The sequence below is a fragment of the Rissa tridactyla genome, chromosome W (genome assembly GCF_028500815.1).
Source record: "Rissa tridactyla isolate bRisTri1 chromosome W, bRisTri1.patW.cur.20221130, whole genome shotgun sequence".
NCBI classification, from domain to species: Eukaryota; Metazoa; Chordata; class Aves; order Charadriiformes; family Laridae; genus Rissa; species Rissa tridactyla.
This window is the reverse complement of record NC_071496.1, coordinates 8,247,409-8,269,758: the sequence shown is the minus strand read 5'-3', so window position 1 is coordinate 8,269,758 and position 22,350 is coordinate 8,247,409. Positions and strand designations below refer to the sequence as shown.

The window sequence follows — 22,350 nt, the reverse complement described above, 5'->3', positions numbered from 1 at the left end:
TTCTACAAACTTCCAGGCTTTGGTAAATTACCATTCATGCCAAAAGCTATCTGGTTCCAGTTTTCCAGCTGTTTTAAAATGTCCGTTTAAATGCCTATAAGCATTGGTTTTGTTCCATTTTACTTTATGGTAATTCTTTCAAACTCTTGTTCCTGTGTTTGAAATACAAGTAATCAGAGAGAGAATGGTTTAGCCTTTTCAAAGGATCTAAAGCTGAGGTGTTCTTTGTTGATTGCAAGGTCTCTCTCTCCTTGGCTCTCGTGTTTGTCTGAATTTCCTATTCTCTTCTCCAGTCCTCCCTCACTTAGCATTTCTTCCTCCTCATTGCAGTCCTTCATCATGCACTCAGGTGTGCCAGACAAATCTTGAGCCACGTACAGATTGTTGTTGTCATGACGGTACATGCCAGGGCTGTAATGCTCTGTCTCATAGCAGTTGTCTTCCTCTTCTTCCTGGCATGAGTTTCCCTTGGCACTCTCACTATCCGAATGAAATGAGATTCCTTTCCCTTGGCTTTTCTGGGAAAGATCAAAGTGTTCTTCCTGTTCCAAACTTCTCAAGACATTTGTCTGGGACAGAGAAATTCTTCTTCTTCCAAAACCTTGTAGTGGTTTGAGTGGGGAGAAAAGGAACAATTTATATATAGCAAATTTTACTATGTGATACAAATTTTACCTTTGTCTTCCACCCAGCTATCTCCAACTACTTTATCGTTTACGTTTCATGGCATCTCCTTTGAGATGCTGTTAAAAGAGGTACTATCATATCCACTTCACAGCCAGGTCAGGACACACAAAACATTGTGCTGTACATGCCAGACACTTGATGAGAGAGCTAGGAATAAAAGAAGTGAAGTGTCCTGGCCTCTTGTAAACTTTTTTTTTTCCAGTGAACCTACCCACTGCCTCCTTCCTATTTTTTTTTTAAATGAACACTTTGATCTAAATCATCACATGCTATAATCAAAGCCCCAGGTTTTGTACATTTTTTCCAGAGGAGTGGAAGAGATTAAAAACATGTTAACGTATTTGTTCTATGGACCCTCTGGTTCAAAGTTACTACTTTAAAAATGAAAACACAATCAAGTCTCGTCAGTCTATGAACTCCACTCTCCTTGATTTTTCCTCTCTCATCTAGTGCCACTGAAAAGCTATATGCACTAGATAGTGCTTCAGCTTGAAGAAATCGTTATAATCAAATGATGATTTTGAGTTGTGCAGTATAAATCTGAGTGTAGTTCTGGATCTAGTTTGTCTTAATATTTGTCAGAGCGTCTCCTTTCTGCTCCTCTTGCTGGAAACCCAGACATTACCCAGGACTTAAATATGCTCTGACCATCAGGATGCACAGAAGAAGATTCGGACACTGCAGGCATAGCCCATCTTAATTAAAAGAAAGGTGACAGTACTGGGATGAGGATTTCACCCAATAGCAAAAATCTATGAGAGCCACTATTTTACTTGCTTAGTTCAGGGTTGTTTTTTTCCTCAATAATTGAATCCAGTTTCTGCAGGATTTATGCAGCCTCACTAGATACAGCTGCTACTTTGCAACAGGTTGTATTTGTTAAAGTGGTTCATAAGCAGGTGGCAGCCCTCGCAAATTGTCTTATGGCTGATAAGCCTCAAGGGCTGAAGGATCTCTACACTGAAAAGCACTTAGGCTGTCTTCAATTACAAGTAATTGTGTAACTAGCATGGTGCTGTAGGAGATTTACAGGGGGAAAAAAGAGAGACATTTATATTATTATCTATCTGTTAGGATCTTTGTGAATTTTATCCCAAATGTCATTAGAATATGTGTTTTCCATATGTGCTAGACTGCCCTAAAGCCTGAATTTGAGGAACACCAAGATATCTTACCCATGAAGGAGTTATTTATCCAGAAAGTCTTAACAAACAAAACATCTTGGATACTCAAACTCTCAAAACATGTGTCCCTCCCCAGTTCCCTCACTTCTTTAGATAGCATTGGTACGTGTGCATACATGAGGCTTATTTTAGGAAGTATATGTGGGAGGTAGGAAATGCTTTGCAGGATACTGAGTGGTCAAAAATCCATATACTTTGAGATGAGGGAGGAGCTTCTCCTCCTGTCCACATGCTTCTTTGTAAACTGTCAATACATCACAGAATAAACATATCTTAAGCAGAAAGGCTCTTGGATGTAGAGCTATTCAGGCTTCCATTCCCATTTCAGACTAGAATCCAATAAGCAGTGAACAAGACCCGTGAAATCTTCTAGATTTTTTGCTTGTCAGCTTTGAATGTATTTATGATTTATTCCCCATGTTTAAAACCATGGGGATGTACCTCAAACGTGAGAAAAACTATAAACTCTTAACCAGATGTGCCTGGGGAAAAATGTCTGCTTGTTCGTGGCTGCTAGGCTGTGGTCTGTCAGCATCTGGTAATCAACCCCCTTCAAACTGTAAAATTTATTAAAAAATATTGGAACTACACCCTCAGTCAGGAAGATCAACGCAATTTCAGCCATGTCCTCCAGTCATTCCCCTGGCCAACTACATGTGCCACAGTCTCACTAAGGCTGAGTCTCCACCAGCTCACTCCCATTTGTGTTTCAGTGGTACCCACATGGTGGGAGAAGCTCTACAGTGATGTGGATATTGCACTTTCCCCACAGTAATGGGCAGTCCTGGGCTTAAGTACAAGAATGTTTGGTATGGCTTGATAAATCCTCTACTCTAAAACTACTGACTATATTTTCCCTAACACCTGACAACAGCAACTTAGTGTGCTAAAATTATTTCCTTTGTGCTCACGAGTACTGTCTCATTTTGTCTCCATCTACTACTCCGTCTTGGTATGTACCTCCGTGTCATCAGATATCTAGTCTGAAAGGTCTCTGAGACAAGGGTCACCTTGGGGATCTCTGAACTATAGCACTGGAGTAATACAGATAGTTAATAACAACTTCCTAGGCTTATGGGATTCAATCTCTTCCAATTGCATCGGATCTATGGTACAAAGCCCATTTGGGTTTACTGATATGCGCCTTCAAACCTCTCAGAGAATAGCTGAAAAATATTACCCTGAGAATGAAATCCTCTTTCCGTGACGCTATGTTTGACTTTCATGTGTCTGGTTAGGTTCCCCTTCAAGGTGAATTTGCTGGGACAGTAGAGGCACTTGAAAGGCTTACTGTCTGAGTGCAAGTGCATGTGTCCCATTAAATTGTGCGTTCTGTTAAATTCCTTTCCACAAAGCTGTCAAAAACAGTAAAAATGGAAATGATTTGTTCTTAGGGATACTTTCAAGGAGAACATTTAAAAAGGAAATAGAACCTACCCTTCTCAACTTGAACCCTTGCAGGTTCTGGACGCACTTTGTTTTTCAAAGATACAGGCAAAAAACCTACAGACAAGAATATGTGGTTAAGTTTGATCTATCTAGGGCCTTCTGCACTGCTGCTATTTTTTTTTTAATTTGGTGACTAGGAGGGACACACAGTCAAGGATTACTCAAAATCAGGTAATGTTGTTGTAAGGAGAGGAGAACCTTAAGTATGTAACCTGAAAGGCTCTTAACATTAATGAAATTCAAAGTATAACTTTCTGCCCTGGTGAACCATTTCATTTGTAGTTTATAAATCTAGCCTTTAATCAAGAAAAACGCCAGGTAGAGATAAAGATACCAATGAAGGATTTATGTGAAACAGTCAAGTAGAATATTACTTCTTAACTGGAAATTAAATGGCTGCACATTTTGCTTAAAGCTTGAAAAAGAAAATCCTTTTTTTCTTTGCTTCTTGCTCCCCCATTTTTCTCCAATCCTCTTATTTTCTGTTTACCATCTTCTGTGTTTCAGTGTCTCTGGTGAGTAAGCCGGAATTTAAACAGTCATGGGGTGGCAAAAATGACTCAGCTTTCCCTGAAGCATGTTCCTGACAGCTCGAGCCATTGATTTGATGAAACAATAAGGGGTTTTTTTATTGTTGTTTATCTAGATGGGTCCTTTTGTAGTCTGGTCCCTTATAAATCAAATATATTCTCACGTCCAAAGAGCAACGAAGCTGGTGAAGGGTCTGGAGAACAAGTATTATGAGAAGCGGCTGAGAGAACTGGGGATGTTTAGCCTGGAGGAAAGGAGGCTGAGGGGAGACCTTATCGCTCTCTACAACTACCGGAAAGGAGGCTGTAGAGAGGTGGGGGTTGGTCTCTTGTCCCAAGTAACAAGCGATAGGATGAGAGGAAACAGCCTCAAGTTGCACCAGGGATGTTTAAATTGGATATTAGGAAAAATTTATTCAGCGAAAGGGTTGTCAAGCATTGGAACAGGCTGCTCAGGGAAGTGGTTGAGGCACTATCCCTGGAGGTATTTAAAAGACGTGTAGATGTGATGCTTAGGGACATGGTTTAGTAGTGTACTTGGCAGTGTTTGGTTTATGGTTGGACTCGATCTTAAAGTTGTTTTCCAACCTAAATGATTCTATGATTCAAGACATGAGAGTTTGGTATCACTATTACAAGCTTTTAGTCTTACTTGTCTTCTGGTCTTTCCCTATCATGATTTATAATTTTATTCATATTCAAGTGGCTATTTCCATCCTCTGCAAACTTCTGTGTTTTCTTTCTACTTAAGCTCTGTTTTTGGAATGGTTTTAGACAAATACTTTTTCCATCAGATTATTTTTTTATGGTCTTTATTACTATATGAGACAGAATCACCATTACTGTGTAACTGAAATTTATATCAAGCAGTGTATTCATCTGGAAGAAAATGATTAAAAAGCAATTACTGTGATTCCACCAAATTTTTGGTCCAATCTGATTTCTGATTTAATTTACAGAATCACAGAATCTTAGTGGTTGGAAGGGACCTCTGAGATCATCAAGTCCAACCACATAAAAAAAAAAAAAACCACACACACAAAAAAAACCCAACATACCACACACACAAAAAAAAAAAAAGCACCCACCTACTAAACTCCACACCCACAACCCCACACACAACACCCCACCACAAACCAATAATCTTGGGCACTAGAGCATGCCCTGAAGAGCCATGTCTACACGTTTCTTAAATACCTCCAGGGGTGGTGACTCCACCACCTCCCTGGGCAGGCTGTTCCAGTGCCTGACCACTCGTTCAGTAAAGTAATTCTTCCTAATATCTAATCTAAACCTCCCTTGCCGCAGCGTCATACCATTTCCTCTGGTCCTGTCGTTATTCCCTTGTGAGAAGAGGCCAACCCCTGCCTCTCTACAGTTTCCTTTCAGGTAGTTGTAGAGGGCAATGAGGTCTCCCCTCAGCCTCCTCTTCTCCAGGCTAAACATGCCCAGCTCCCTCAGCCTCTCCTCATATGACCTGGTCTCCAGACCCCTCACCAGCTTGGTGGCTCTCCTCTGGACACGCTCCAGCACTTCAATGTCTTTCCTGTAGTGAGGGGCCCAGAACTGAACACAGCACTCGAGGTGAGGCCTCACCAGTGCCAAGTACAGAGGCACCATCACCTCCCTCCTCCTGCTGGCCACGCTATTCCTGATACAAGCCAGAATGCCATTGGCCCTCTTGGCCCCCTGGGCACACTGCTGGCTCATGTTAAGCCGGCTGTCCACTAACACTCCCAGGTCCTTTTCTGCCGGGCAGCTTTCCAGCCACTCTTCCCCAAGCCTGTAGTGTTGCCTGGGGTTGTTGTGACCAAAATGCAGGACCCGGCACTTGGCCTTATTAAACCTCATCCCATTGGCCTTGGCCCATTGATCCAACCTGTCTAGATCCCTCTGTAAAGCCTTCCTACCCTCAAGCAGATCAACACTCCCACCTAGTTTGGTGTCATCCGCAAACTTACTGAGGGTGCATTCAATCCCCTTGTCTAGATCATCAATAAAGATATTGAACAAGACTGGCCCCAAAACTGAGCCCTGAGGGACACTACTGATGACCGGCCGCCAACCAGATTTTGCTCCATTAATCCCAACTCTCTGGGCACGGCCATCCAGCCAGTTTTTAACCCAGCGGAGGGTACACTTGTCTATGCCATGATTCTCCAGTTTCTCCAGGAGAATGCCGTGGGGGACGGTGTCAAAGGCCTTACCAAAGTCCAGGTAGACAACATCCACAGCCTTCCCCGCATCCAGAAGGCGGGTCACGTGGTCATAGAAAGAGATCAGGTTGGTTAAGCAGGACCTCCCTTTCCTAAACCCGTGCTGGCTGGCCCTGATCCCTTGGCTGCCCTGCACTTGCCTTGAGAGCTCACTCAAGATGACCCTCTCCATGATCTTTCCCGGTACAGAGGTCAGGCTGACAGGCCTGTAGTTTCCGGGATCCTCCTTCCGACCCTTCTTGTAGATGGGCGTCACATTGGCCACCCTCCAGTCATCTGGTACCTCTCCTGTTGACCAGGATTGTTGATAGATAATGGAGAGAGGCTTGGTGAGCTCTCCTGCCAGCTCCCTGAGAACTTTTGGGTGAATCCTGTCCGGCCCCATAGACTTATGCGTGTCCAGGTGCATAAGCAAATCATTAACTACTTCCTCCTGGATTACAGGGGGTTTGTTCTGTTCTCCATTCTTATCTTCCAGCCCAAGAAGCTGAACACCCTGGGGGTAGCTGGTCTGACTATTAAAGACAGAGGCAAAGAAGGCATTAAGTATCTCAGCCTTCTCCTCGTCCTTGGTTGCAAGGTTTCCCCCCGCATCCAGTAAGGGATGGACATTCTCTGTCACTCTCTTTTTGTTGATGTATTTATAGAAACTTTTTTTGTTGTCCCTTATATTAATTGCCAGGTTGAGCTCCAGCTGGGCTTTTGCCTTCCTGATTTTTTCTCTGTATGACCTAACACGATCTCTGTACTCCTCCTGAGTTGCCTGTCCCCTCTTCCAAAGGTGGTAAACCTTCCTTTTTTCCTTAAGTCCCATCAAGAGCTCTTTGTTCATCCAGGCCGGCCATTTTCCCCGCCCTTTAATTGTGCGCCTCATGGGGACAGCCTGCTCCTGGGCCTTTAGGATTTCCCTCTTGAAGAGCGTCCAGCCTTCCTGGGCTCCTTTGTCTCTCAAGACTACCTCCCACGGGACTCTCCCAACCAGGGTTCTGAACAGGCTAAAGTCTGCCCACCGGAAGTCCAAGATGGAGGTTTTGTTAACCCCCTTCCTTACCTCACTATGGATGGAAAACTTAACCATTTCATGGTCACTAAGCCCAAGACGGCCTCCGACCTCCACGTCCCCCACTAGCCCTTCTTTGTTTGTGAACAGTAGGTCTAGCAAGGCACCTCCCCTGGTAGGCTCACCTACCATTTGTGTCAGGAAGTTATCCTCCATACACTCGAGGAACCTCCTAGCCTGCCTGCTCTCTGCTGTGTTATATTTCCAGCAGATGTCTGGTAAGTTGAAGTCCCCAACTAGAACAAGGGCTGGCGTTTGCGAGACTGCAGCCAGCCGCTTATAGAATACCTCATCAACCTGCTCATCCTGGTTGGGTGGTCTATAGCAGACTCCCAGCACAAAATCACCTCTGTTAGCCTTCCCTTTCAGCCTTACCCATAAACACTCAACTTCTTCATCACTGGAGTCTATCTCTATAGAGTCAAACAGCTCCCTAATGTACAGAGCCACACCCCCCCCTCCTTCCTTGCCTATTCCTTCTGAAGAGCTTATAGCCACTCATTGCAGCATTCCAGTCATGACCATCATCCCACCACGTTTCCGTGATGGCGACTATGTCGTAGTTGTCCTGCCGCACAATGGCTTCTAGCTCATCCTGTTTGTTGCCCATGCTACATGCATTAGCGTAGATGCACTTGACCTGGGCTACTGATTTCACCCCCATCTTTGGCCCTTGACACTCAGGTTCATTACCAGCGGGCCTGGTTTCATCCCCTTCCCCCTTAACTTTCGGCTTAAAGCTCTGTCCATGAGCTTTGTTAACTCTTAGCCTAGTACCCTTTTCCCCTTCTAGGAAAGGGTTTTCCCAATGTTCTCTAGCAGTAATTTCTAAACGTCTATCACCTTTCTCTGATGAAATGTCAGAGTGGGAGTCCTCACTAATGTGGTCTCCTTCAAACCGTGGCATGCTTTCCTCAGGTTTAATCTTGACAGGCCCAGTTATCTCCCCTTCCCCCCTCATATCTAGTTTAAAGACCAGTCAATGAGCCCTGCTAACTCCTGCCCCAAAATTCTTTTCCCCCTCTGGGACAGCTGTGTCCCACCTGACAATGGCATGCCAGGTGTCTCATACAGCCACCTATGTTCAAAAAACCCAAAGCCCTGCCTGTAACACCAGTCCCGGAGCCACAAGTTGATCTCTTGCCTCTTCCTATAATTTCTTTATTCACAGTTGCCACTGGTGGGATAGAAGAGAAGACAACTTGTGTTCCTGACCCCTCGAGCTGCTGCCCTAAGGCTCTAAAATCTCTTTTAATTGATTTCGGCCTCCTCCTACCCATTTCATCACTACCCACCTGAAATACTAACAGGGGGTAATAATCAGTGGGGTTTACTAGGTCTGGGAGTTTGTTCGTCACATCCCTGACCCGTGCCCCAGGGAGGCAACAGACTTCCCTGTGTAGCGGGTCAGGGTGGCATATTGGTCCCTCTGCCCCCCTCAGCAGAGAGTCACCCACAACTATGACCTTTCTCCTTTTCCTTTTGGAGCTAGTAGTGAAGTTGGGTCCGCTGTGACATGTACTTTCTGTCTTCTCTAGTCTTGGTGTGCCATCCTCCTCTCCATCGGCCAGTTCCTCCTGCAGGACTCCATACCTGTTCTGCAGGGGTAACTGGGAAGCTGGGAGAGGTTGGGAGGGGACTCGCCTGCTTCCTCGAGCAGGGACCTGTTTCCATTCCCCCTCTTCTCTGAGATCCTCTCCTGTTGCTTGGTGAGAAGAGGGGAGAGGGTCCTCCGATTTACACGGGGCCTCAACCTGTTCCCCTACTCTCAGGGAGTGGGCCCACCAGTCAATCTCTCTTTCACACTCCCTGATGCTCCTCAGCCTCTCCACTTCATCCTTCAGCTGGGCCACCAGGTTGAGCAGATCATTCACCTGTTCACATCTTATACAGGTGTTGTCTCCGCTACCCTCCATTGCCAGCGCCAGGCTCCGGCACTCTCTGCACCCAGAGGCCTGCACGCCCATATGTTTGCATGGGGCCTCGGTCTGGGTGCCCACAGCTTTCCTAAACATAGCCTTCAATCTGGCAGCAACCATAGCTGAGTCCCCAGGAGCAACTGACCTTACCATGTATGCCAGTAGAGGCACTGGACCCGGCCGGTACACACACCAGCTCTGGTTGCTCCCTCTGTGCACTGTGGGCAGGGACTAGTCCCTGCCCTCCCAGACCCAGACCCTCCCTGCCCTCCCTGACACCTTTTATCCCCTGGAGGCGGGATAAACCGGGGGTGGTGGTGGCTCTGCCCCCCAGCTGACAGCCCCCAGGACAAGCAGAGGCCTTGTCCCGGCTTCAAAAAAATCCCCCAAAAGAGCTTCTCGTCGGTCTTTTTCGCTACAGATCCCTTCCCCAGCGCAGTCTTACCTGCCCTGAAGCTGGTCTCCGTGGCAATTTATTTTGGTAGCACAGAAGGTCTGCTACGTACTTTTTGATTCAAATTCACAAAGCCATCACCTGCAATATCTGGATGAAATGTAGGTAGTGGAATGATCCTCAGTGAAGTAGTACTTTATCATTTGCTTTTTAAACCATCTCTTGAGGGAAAATGGAAGCAGTTCATTAATATAAAAATTTGCAGTGGTATTGGTTTTAAATAAAAACTAGAGCTGAGTCAATGTTGCAAAAAGGAAAAGTCTGTAAATATTCACTTTCTTTTAAAAAAAATATTTACTTCAGCTGCATTAGTTCTGTGGTTTGCTCTCTGTGATTTTCCTAAAATGAACATTCTAGTAAATAAATTTATCAGCAAAGTGTAAAAAAAAAAAGAAAAAAAAGCCACTGAAAATTAGTTATTAATTTTTAAAAGTAAGATATCAGATTCCAAGGGTCATAGAATCATAGTATCATAGAATTGTTAGGGTTGGAAGGGACCTTAAAGATCATCTAGTTCCAACCCCCCTGCCCTGGGCAGGGACACCTCCCACTAGAGCAGGTTGCTCAGAGCCCCATCCAGCCTGGCCTTAAAAACCTCCAGGGATGGGGCTTCCACCACCTCTCTGGGCAACCTGTTCCAGTGTCTCACCACCCTCACGGTGAAGAACTTCTTCCTAACGTCCAGTCTGAATCGACCCATCTCTAGTTTTAATCCATTCCTTCTAGTCCTACCATTACCTGACATCCATCCACTTAGGAAAGAGGACTGTCTCTCTTTTGCATTTAAAGAAAGCTAATCTGCTGGATGACTTATATTCAGTGAAATGAATGCACCAAAAAATAGGGCTGGGAGGAAACAAAGAGTAGAAGAAGCACTGATAAGCACAGAAAAATCACAAGGAAGAACACTAGCTGATAATATCTTGACAGCTGCTGGAACGATCCAAGATGTCTCAATATTTCTCTGGCTATAAGAATGCCAATAATAATACCTCTCTAATACCTCTTAGCAGAAGGCTTCTGGTTATCTACTTGGCTGACCTGTTTTCTCAACAGCTTTTGCTTTCTGATAGCTAGGTCTTTATTTTTCTAGCTAAACTGGTAATCAAGGAAAATCAGTTTGAACAGGTGAATGGCTAGAGTACTTCACGCAAATTTATATCTTTATATGGTATTGAGTAGTAAAATGGGTCTGGTAGGAGCATTTATTTTTTTTTCTGTCAAGGCAACATTTATTTCTGTTTCTTCATAATGAAAAGAGAGGGGATTTCCTAAAGGGTCCTTACAGCATAAAAGTTTTGTGTTTCTGAATAAAGGGGGTAGGTTTTCCATTTCCCAAAGTCATGCACCATCTTAGGGGGGTGCAATATGTTCCTGTCCTGAAATCTCATCTGGGGACATGAGGAAAAGGTATCAGAGTGGAGAGATGTGGCAGGAAAATGAAAGAAATGCAGATATGAAAACTGGTTTTCAGAACCATGGCTCTGTGTGGCATGGTATCTGGGTAAGATGTCCCTTTCAAAAGGCACAAGATGAGTTTCAGATCATAGAATCTTCATGGTTGGAAAGGACCTTTGAGATCATAGAGTCCAACCATACACACACACAAAAAAATGCCCATGATTCAGAGGGCAAAGGGTGTAGGTTTCAGACTCACATGCTGAAAGACAGCAACTCAGAGCTAGCTGGGGTTCACAGCTAGTGCTTAAACAACAGCCTGAGTCTGCAGACCAAACTAGAAAGGTGTACAAGATTTTCTTCCTCTGTGATGGAACAAGGGTGTGAGCACTGATGAGCAGAGTGTGAAAGATGACCCAGAGCCAGTTGCATGGGAGGGAGCTCCAGCAGAAATCACCACAGAGCACCTTAGCACTCAGGGAGATGCAAAGCTCATGCAAGATATCTTGGGATAGCAGGAACGACATGGTTTACTTGTGGACCTTTTGTTAGACTCTCTAGTTTAGACAAAATAAAATTCAAGCCCTGAAGAGAAAGACCTCAGCTACAAGTCTGTTGAACACACTTTGATGCACTGGCTGGTGAAATGGACTTCAGTATAGTTTGCTAGAAAAGCTGAATTAGTTCAACACTAGATTTTGTCTTCCTAAGCCACCGCATAAAATATCACCCTTCTAGATTTGTCAGTCTGTGTTGTTTCTTCCCAAAGTACTTCTTGCTCACATTTTCTTTGGTTTTGACTCCTGATCTAAACCTGTGATTTTAGAGGGGAAAAAGTGGAGTTCAAAACATCTGCAAAGTGCATTTCATTAGGCTGGAGAAAACTTCATTGCATTCTTTATTACAGGTCTGAAACATTATTGACTTAATCACTAAAAGCAACTGTAAATTTTATAGGAGCCTCCTCTGCAAATCAGAATTAGCACTTGCACCAGTTGATGCAACTCCTTCAGAACTCTTCAGTGTTTTTGTTTAAAACAGAAATAAACAAGGAAGCATGGGCTTAGGCCTTTAAAAGCTACAGAGAAGTTCATTCTTCAGAGAAAAATCAAGTACAGTTCCAGGCTGTAGCTGGATGAGGAAACAGAAGGGACAACTGCTACATCCTCACTTCAGATAGTCTGTGCTTAGCTGTGATTAGACACATAGGAAAGTCTCATGGGTTTTTTTGCTGTGAGAAAAAGGTAAAGAAAAACATTGCATACAGTGAAGTAGGAAGGCTACTGCTGCGCTCTCTTTCCTCTGCATTCTTCTTCTTTTTTCTTTTTTTTTTTCTTCATAAGAAGGGTGTTCCTTTCCTCAAAGAGAAAAGGAGAGGGAGAAAGACTGTAAACTGTTCAAAAGGACCATGAGAAAACAGGAAGCTTTGAAAAGTACAAGAGAAAGCAGGATGAAATCTATTTGCAGGTGGTTCCCGGGGGACATGTGAGCCATTGTTAAGCAGGCTGTTCATATAGCTATATCCTTCCTTCTGCTGAGGAGAAGTTTGGTGCCAAAAGGCTGCTATCTGGTCATTGCCTTAACCCTCTGAATACCAGACAGAAATACTTGCCAAAGTCTTTCAAGGGCTCTGCCAGAGAGGCAAGGGATGTTCCTAATGCCAAAGAGAAATTCCTGATTCTCCCTTTGCTCCACTCTGTTCACGAGCATTGATGTTGATTCATACCCCTTCAGCAATAGGAGAAACTGGTTTACTGTGCTTTTTTCCTCCTTGCAGATATTTACCTCCATTATTTTGTGCTACCTAAGCAGAACCTGGATCAAGAAAGGAAACTAGACTGTTTTATGCTAATTTAAATACAACTGTAGAATGTGTTAGCAAGTCTTGTTTTTCTAATTCTACCATATCACCAGGTGATAACATCACAGAAATATCCATTGGGTTTATGCCTCTGCCACCAAAGGAGATACACTTACCTTGCATTTAAAGGGTTTAATGTCAGAGCGAACAATCATGTGAGCCTTGAGAGTCTGCTTTTGCACAAAGCTCTTGAATCACAAATGGCATTGATAGGCTCTGATATTGGTGTGGATCAGGATGTGTCGCTTCATCTTAGCCAGCAGAGTAAATTCCCGTCCACAAATTCCACATTTGTGCTCTTTCACACCCTGTAAGAAAACAAAAAAAATCAGAAAATTCTGTAGATGGAATATTTTCTAGATAATTTCATCTTCAGTACAGCAATATATAAATTATTCATTCTGCAATAGCAAAGCAAGTAATAAATTATTTTGCTTTTAACATCATTTGCTAAAGTAATAGATACTTATGTATTTTTTCTTGGCAAATTCTTACAAGAATCTGAGAAGCAGAGAGGGAAAACAAAATGTAAGCTTAATGAAATAATGAGTTGCTTTCATCAGTAAGTTTACAAATCAGAGAGACACAGTATCAGAGCTTCTCTGTCCTACTTTGCTGCTTATGTAAAACATTGATCAAATGTGTACACTTATTGACCAAGAATAAAAGCTAACCAGTTAAGTGAATAAAGTAGTGCCTGCCTATGGTAATTGAGCGTCATTGGTTTCTAAAAAAGATCTGTCCCTTTTTTGAAGAAAGCTATAGAAAATAATCTGAAATAACCAAGAAGTATTCAAGCAATGCCACCAAATAAGGATGTACATGTTACATTCAAGGAAGAGAAAAAACTATTTACTCTTAGTGGGACTTGCACTAACTCTAATGGAGTGATCCCATTTTATCTGGTGTTTACAGAGCATTTCTAGCACACTGTATGTCATCTGGTCAATTTACGAATGACTTGAAACAATCTCTGCTTTTGTACCAGTAAGTGGTTTTCATAGATAATTGCATAGCTAAAACTGTGGACACCAACTCTAAGTGTCTGCTTATCTGATGTGAGGCTACATCTGGGCAGCTAAGTACTGTTAATTATGTTCACAGCTGCAGCTGTGGACAAAGAAGCAGAAGCTCTCTAAAGGCTCAAGGGCATTGCATTTCCTATGACAAAAAGCTATCAAGTTTTGAATTAGTAGAATTTTGCATGGTAAATTCAAAGACCAGGGAATCTCCAGAAAGAGCAGAAATTATAATAGTGTAGTAGGGAAGAACAAGCAAATGTGGAAGTAGAGGTTGTTGTTTTTTAAAAGAAAATGTTTTTATTAGACTAAAATGCTGTAGCTTTCTGTTTTTCATATAAAAGCCAAAATTCAAGTGTTAAAGGAAAAAATATGCAAGACTAGAAGCAAATTTTTATAAAACGTGGGGCTTTTGACTTGTCTTCATAATATTGTTGTAAAGGTGGGTAAACTAATTTCAGACATTGCTGAATTGAACATTTTGCTATTTTTAAAAGTGATCCTTTTGGATGTGTTACAAAGCCTGCTCCTAGTCTAAACTGATAGTGCTGTCATTACTGACAGCAGTGGCAAGACTGCCACTTGATACAAATTGGCTGGGATTATGGTCCTGCTTGTCCACTTTTATTAACTGGCATTCTGGATAACATGCACAAAGGGAAGTTTTTCTTAGGTTGTTTTTTTCCCTAAATGTCTCATTATAATGATTCTTCAAATTCTGATGAGTAATAATATAGTTTCTTTTGCTGCATACATACAGCCTACTGCATATCCACCTACTTCCCAGTTCAGGGAAGCAATAGATACGTTTCAGGGGGGTTAGACAGCTCTACAAAATTATATTATTTTACAGAAAGTCATTCTGAAGATAAAACCCAGAAACAGAAATGTGAATATAATTTTGGGAAGTAATACAGGTGTTTTAATTTAACTCCTGTTTATAACAAAACATTTTTGCATGTACTTTCTTAAGACTAACAGATACATCTAGCTTCTAGTATTGCCAGTGCTGCTGGGGCTTTTGCTCTGCATAAAATTTTCACGCTGGCAAAGGGCCAGCATGAGGCTCTATAGACTGATTACCTTCTTTACGAGGAGGTATATGTATCTTTAGTAGTCTGTAATCCTTGTGCTACCTTCCGATGCAAGGTGACAGTGCAACTTGTGATGGCTTACCTTGTGAGTTAGGGAGTGTTGTTTGAGATGGTGAGGCTGCACAAACTCCATGCCACATTCAGTGCAGATATACGGACGGATGTCTTTGTGCTTCATCATGTGGTTTTGCAGCTGACTCGGGTACTGGAAGGTCTTATCACATTCGGTGCAATTGTACTGTATAGGGCCACGGTGGGTTGTTAAGTGTCTCTTCAGCTGAGACAAGGTTGGGAAGTCCAGACCACACTCCACACAAATGTTCTCTCGGACACTCTCATGCTTAGATTCGTGTAGTTTCAGCTCGCTGGGATATGCAAAACCTCTGCCGCAGATCCTGCAGTTATAAGGCTTGATGTCACTGTGTTGCATCATGTGTCTCTTAAGGTGACTGGTTTGAGTGAAAGCCTTGTGGCACACCTGGCACTCGTGGCCTAGTGCCCTGGTGTGTCAACATATGTGTTTGCAAGTGGCTCAGCTGCTTGAAAAGTTTGCCACATCAGGTGCAAGCATATGGCTTAATGCCACTGTGCCCCAAGATATGGGTAACCAAATTGTACTTGGATGTATAGGACACATGGGACATTGTCAGTGTTTCTGTTCACCACCCACATCAACATAGTAGCTGTCGTCTATCTGAAGGTTGACATCTACTCTTTCCGCTTTCTGTTTATTTTCACCACTTACTCTTACTTCAGCCCTCCTGAAGGGTGGCTCTGGAGGCCTTTTCATTTGAAAGGGGTTCCTGAAATGAAAGTTTGGGGGCACAATAAAAGGAAACATTAAGCCAGGATGGACTTTAGGATAATAAGGGTAAGGAGCCTGCATGAATGCTGGGCTACTGGGCCATGCCATCTTAAGCTTCACTGGTTCTTGTTTAATGGGCTTGGCTCCAAAGTGCTCCAGAGTTCTGTAGAACTGAAAACCAAAGTTGCAGAGATCGATCATCTGGGAACTGTATTTGGGCTGTTCTGTCTGTTGAAACACCAAGGGGAGACTGGAAGAGCCTATATCACTGTGATATTCAAGTCTGTCTGGTGGTGATGAGGAACACTCAAGAACGACAGAAGGGGGCATTTTTGTTGGCATGCTCTTGCAGTTCTGAGATCCTCCTTCCAAGGACCCCTGGAAAGTTTCCATGTCTCCAAGAGGAGAAGGGCCATAGTGGAAATGTGAGAGATGTGGTCTGAATTCTTCACCAAATGGAGTCGCTCTGTGTGGCTTTGTAACAGGGCTCAGCAGCTGCAGGCAGCAGGAAAAGGGAGAGGCTCGTGTACTGTCCATATTAAAACTCGTTTCTTCCTTCTTCATCATATGTAATTTTTTCTGTGTTGCCCAAATTCCTTAAAACAAACAAAAAAACCCCAAATATCTTTTTTTCTTCCTGTTCTCCTGGGGTTAACATTTTATTGTCTAGTTTATTAGTTTGGAGGTTGTAGTTTTTTTAATTAAATGCAACTAAGGATGTCTTAGGCCCATATAAGACAAATGCCTTTTAAAGTAGAATTAAATTGTCTAGTGGAGAACAAAGAAGTTTTGGTCTTCCTGTGGTAGAATTGGTGGTTTAAATCAAGTTTTACCCATACAACTTCTTTGCAACATAAATATGCTGCACCGTGATGCACTACTTAGCAGATTAATCTGTATGGCAATGTTTCTGCTTAATTTAATTCAGCCAGGCTATTTGTGGGCAAAATCCTGTCCTTGGCTGTAAATGCACAGGCTCTAGAAATTGGTGGTGCATCTAAAGGATGTGGCAATACAAACAATAATGTGCACATTTATTATGGCTGTGACATGAAAAGTCAAACCAAAAGAATTTAAACTTCTTTGTATTATTAACATGTGCTGCTGTGATGTGAGAGAAAACAATGGCCAAGTGATCTAAGGACACTGTGTACCATCAGGTTTTGTGCCGTGTTTCCTGGCTTCTCTCACTTTATATTGTAATAAGAAGGTAGAGATTAATTAATTTTCTTTGTTTTGATCCCAGAGATATTTACCTGGCAGATTTGGGGGAGGAAAGGCCTTTGACCACTCTCTGAATTACTTTCAGTTTTATAGAAATAATCTAGGGGTTTTTTTGTTTGTTTCTAAACAGGTGGGCAAAACCCCCACTTTAAAACTAAATATAGAATTAACGTCAACCACCCCTCAGGTCTCCAGAGTAATTGCCACCTAAGAATGCTCCAATCCTTTCTATGGTCCAGTATGACAAGGCAGATTAAGAATTGTCCTCTGGCAATTTTTTATATTCCACTGATTGTACAGAGAGCTTCTCCTGAATTTGGAATTCATCTAAAATATTGATTATGAATTTTGGTTCATCTTAAATAAGGCTTCTACCTTTTGTCTTGGCTCTCTAGGGATGCACTCATCTGAAAGTGTGTGTGTATGTCTGTGTACATCTGTCCAACCAGGCAGAGGTTAGGTTGGAAAACTAGACATATTTTCCCTCTGTTACCTGTGATATGTTGATGCTATTTATAAAACCATTCTTGGAAATATTGGGTGGAGAGCATGAAGGTGGTTAGAGTACTAAAGACACTCCTGTTTTGTTTCAGGAAGCTCCATGCTGGACAAATTTGCTTCTAAAGATAGATACAAGCACATCTCTCTGACCTCATTAGGCTGTGGACAAGAGAAGGCATCTTAAAAAACCTGCTTGCAAAGAGATTACTTCCAATAGAGTAGATTGTGGAATTATCTTTGAGATACTGTGTGAAGCCAAAGGCTCGGTGACAAAACTTTAAGATGAAAACTTCAGACAAAGGTATCAATCAATGCACAAAGAAGGAATGGTAACCGAAGTGAAAATTGTAGGATCTCTAAAACGATGATTCTAAAAACACCTGTGATAGAGCAAAAGCCTAAAAAATTGCTTAAGACTGGGATAAGTATCTAATAATTATACCAGGATGTGACTTTCAGTCCCTAGCTCACTGATTGACAGTAGTGTGTATACATATACACACACACTATATATATAAAAATATATATGCGCACGTGTGTGTGTGTATATATAAAAATATATATATAAGCATGTGTGTGTGCACATTCCATCAGAGAGGATTGTTAAGGAGTATGCATTTTGTTATGTTTCATTGTCACCCTGAACTCCCTGGGCAAAATGAGGAACAGTTAGATATTGAAGACTCTTTGGATACAAAGGTTTGACTTATTAAAAAGGGAGAAAGGGAAGGGAATCCTCTGAATGTCAAAAAAGACTCCACTTCTTTCCAAAAGGGAAAAAAAGATTTTCAAAATTCATCTTGAGCAATGCTTAACTCACACAATTTGAACATAAAATATGCCTGTAGACCAAAATCTCCCTTTCAAAGTATGGACCTGTCCTTCAAAATGTCTTTTATCTTGTGTATCTGATTCTTTCCCAGCAAAATGAGTATAAAATGCTTCAGAAAGCCCATAGCAATTGAGAACCCAGCTATGTTATTTACTGGTTTGTTAGATTATTGAAATGCTACCAAAAATACATATAAGTGACAGTGAGTTGTGTCTAATTGCTCTCTTGTTTCTTGGCTGACAGTTCCTCCCTACTTCCACAGCCTGTTTTATGCAAAATTTCATTCTATCTGGAACACAGAGTTATGGCAGAGGCTGTAGAACTGCTTGAAATGACTAGAAATAAATAATTTCCTTGCACTACTAACCTTTGGTTGCTTTCACTGAGCATATGTTTTTATTCCACTTTCCACAGTTACACACATCACAGGACCAAGCCTACAAAGGAAATTGTTTAAACAGACAGTGACCAGCTCAATCAGAAAGGTGCCATATAATCCGTCAAAAGAGCACCTAAAATGGGAGGGAAAGTACAGATTTACAATCTAACCTTGCTGCTTTTTTTTCCCTTCAAACTGCCAAGATGTAGAAATTCATTGAGGAAAGATTAAATCTAGCCTCTCTTCTCATCTCCTTTCATGTTGGTAGCAAACCCTTGCTAATTTGAATAGAGGCATGATCTTCACATTAATCAGAACTTAATTCCATAAAAATGTGAGTCCTGAGAAAACCGTAGAAGAGACTGCAGATTTGACCACCATGCAAGAAATAGTTAAGGAGCAGTCCCTTCTTTAAATAACTTCAGTAGATAACTTTAAAGCTTTTAATAACACAGTTCCCCATTAACTGACTCTGAAGTAGCTGATCTCGTTTTAGTACTCAACAATAAATAAGGGGGGATGAAGTGAAGGATTTTTGTATTAAATATCTCCTAGGGACCTTTTGTCTCTCCTTTTCACTTTAAAACTTCTTTCTTTCTCCAGCACCTAGTTATTTAAGATGGAATGCAATCTAGTGCAGCGGTGTGTGGTTCTAAACATTTAGTTTAAACCTGGATAGACATAAAAAATTCTAGCTTTTATCAGCAATATTTCAGCTTTTAAGTTTTGAAAACTTGGTCTGGAAACCTCACTGAGACAGATGTTTCCATGCTATGTTGGCACTTCAACATAAAAAAACCCCTAAACCTAGCACTCCAGAGTTTATAAAAAAGTTAATTTCTTTAGAACAGACAAGCATCCTCACACTTTCTTTCTTATGTAAATAAGTATATTTGGAAACACACTAGTTTGAAAAACAGAACCACAAATAATCTCTCTTCTTCGCTGTCGTGGTTTAACCCCAGCCGGCAGCTAGGACCATGCAGCCACTCGCTCGCTGCCCCCAGTTGCAATGCGGGAGAGAATCGGAAGAATAAAAGTGAGAAAAAACTCATGGGTTGAGATAAAGACAGTTTAATAGGGAAAGCAAAAGACATGCACACAAGCAAAGCAAATCAAGGTATTCATTCCCTGCTTCCCATTGGCAGGCAAGTGTTCAGCTGAGGAGAAATAACTGGACTCCAGACGATCCAATGTGAATCAACAGAAGCCGTTTATTAAGCACAGATCATCATCTTTTATACCCTGTGTTGTAGCTGTACATGCCACTTGCTTATTTCCGATTAGCTAGTTACACTGTCCACGCGCTGTCCATGCAGTTCGTTCACACATCAGATTGGTTACAAGAATTCGCATAGTCAATTGCTTAGTCATTAGCACAACATGTTTTCTGCCTTCTCAGTTCCCGTTTTTCCCATGTACTAATTCCATCTTCTACCACCTGTTTTGCCCTTAATCTAATCTCTCATAGTAGGGAGGCTGGCTCACATGGCCATTTTCTCTCAGACACATTCCTACAATACCCCCTTTTTCTTCTTGAGCCAGCCAGACCTTATGCATGGCATTTTCTATCATGTCAGTCACTTTGCGAAGAACACACGAGGCTACCATAATCAATAATAATATAACCAACAATAGCATGAGCCCTTGCTTTAGTAAGTCTGATAACCATCCCGTTATACCCCATGAGTTTAACCAATCATCGAAACCATTTTTGACCACTTTTAATTTGGACGTGGTATCTTTCAGCTCCTGTAACTGCTTATGAATGAATGATGAGTGGTCGGAAAGGTTCATACAACACATACCTTCAAAATCTTCACATCCGTGACCCTGAGCTAACAGCAAAAAATCAATAGCCACTCGATTTTGCAACGTAGCATGCTGAATGCTATCAACATCAGTAAGCAAGCTAGATAGGATTTCAGTTGTAAGGTTTATCTGTTTACTTGCCCAACACCCTATCTTATTCAACATATTTAATGCTGTTGCTGTTCCTAGCGAAGGAAGAATACTTAGCCCTATTCTTTGTCCGAGATTCGAAAATGTTATATGGTCGTCACAGGATGGGGTAAAGGTATGAACTGTTCTCTTGGCTCTGTGGTTACTGTGTGCTCTGCTCACCGTGTCTTTGGCCGTACGCAGGCCTCTGCTCGTAGATCTGCCACATCTCCCCCTTTTTTTGTTTAACACCAGACCATTTATTAACAAGGTCGCCATGACTTGTGCTTCTACTCGTTGTGACGCTCTTAGCAGGTTATATACTAAACACAATTAAAAAAAGAATCAAAAGGAACCCTGCTAAGGCAATAAATACCCAGATTCCTAAATTTAGCCCAGAAAGCCAATTTCTTTGGATTTACCCACGAGAAATCCTTTTGTAATATTTCAAATGCATTGCAGTTCATTAAGTCTTGAATGTTTAGTATTTGAGCTTTTAGCTGATCATGTAAAGGACGAATATTTTGTTGCAACGACATGTCAAAAGCACCTTGGAGATGGTGTTTAACCATTTCCCAGCCATGTAGCAACGTATTCCAGGGGAGAGATGTAACACAAAGTCTTTGAGAGTTGTACTCCCAATCACAATACAGAGAAAGACGTGTTTTTAATGCATTTTGCCGATCCCCTATCCATATTACTGCTGTTTTATACCTTACTCGCATTAAATTTACACAATAAGATTGATTACATTCTTGTATACTTGCATTTTGAGCCGAAGCAAACATACGGATGAGAAGTACAAATCATTACAGAATTTTCTTGCTCACAACTTCTATTTGTTGCAGTGTTATCTGTGGTTAGCATGCACCCCGATTCAAGGTGCTTATAATACACCTTCGGTTGTTCAGGCCATTCAACAGCTCTTACGAAATGTCTATCTACTGCTGTGGATGACAAAGACGACATGTTTAGAAAATTTAAAACATGAGTTGCTTTATACAATCGCTCTTGAGGTGTCATACCTACGGGATTCACCCTTTTTTGTTTAGCAAGCATGGTTTTTAAAGTATGATGCATATGCTCCACAATTGCTTGCCCAGTTGGAGAATGAGGAATACCAGTGACATGTTTAATACCCCATATCTGTAAAAAAAAACAAAAAAAAAACAAACCAAAAAACCAAAACCTGTAAACCTGTACTTTAGCGGACACATAAGCTGGTTCATTATCAGTTTTTATAGTTTTCAGTACTCCCATGACTGCAATGCATTGCAACCAATGTCAAATAACATCACGAGCCTTCTCTCCTGTATGAGCAGTAGCTACAACAAAGTGAGAAAACAAATCAACTGAAACATGTCCAAATTCCATAATGCGCGTAACATCGGATTGCCAAAGTTCATCAGGTGTAAGCCCTCGCGGGTTAACCCCCGCAAATGATGGCAGAGGAGCCAGCTGCTGACAATCCGCACAAGTTCACACAATATCATGTGCTTCTTGTTGTGTTAAAGAAAATTGCTTCCTCAATGCCTTCGCATTTTGATGAAAAAAAAAATCATGCGACATTTTAGCTTGCTGCATAATGTTCAGAGTGTGATAATCTGCAACTGTGTTTCCCTCAGTTAAAGGACCAAGTAAACAGTTATGAGAGTGTATGTGGACAATAAAATAACGAAACTGTCTTTTTCATAAAAGCAATATTAATTGCAGTAATAGCTTAAATAACAATTGGTTCTCTACTTGTTTTACAAATGCTCCTTCAAGTCTTTGAACAATACCAGTAACATATTGAGA

At 41.8% G+C, this 22,350-nt stretch overlaps 1 pseudogene; it reads right to left on the bottom strand.

Moving 5' to 3' along the window:
- Positions 1-94: 94 nt before the first annotated feature.
- LOC128901881 (zinc finger protein 366-like) lies at positions 95-16,264 on the bottom strand (annotated as a pseudogene).
- Between the last annotated feature and the right edge of the window lie 6,086 nt (positions 16,265-22,350).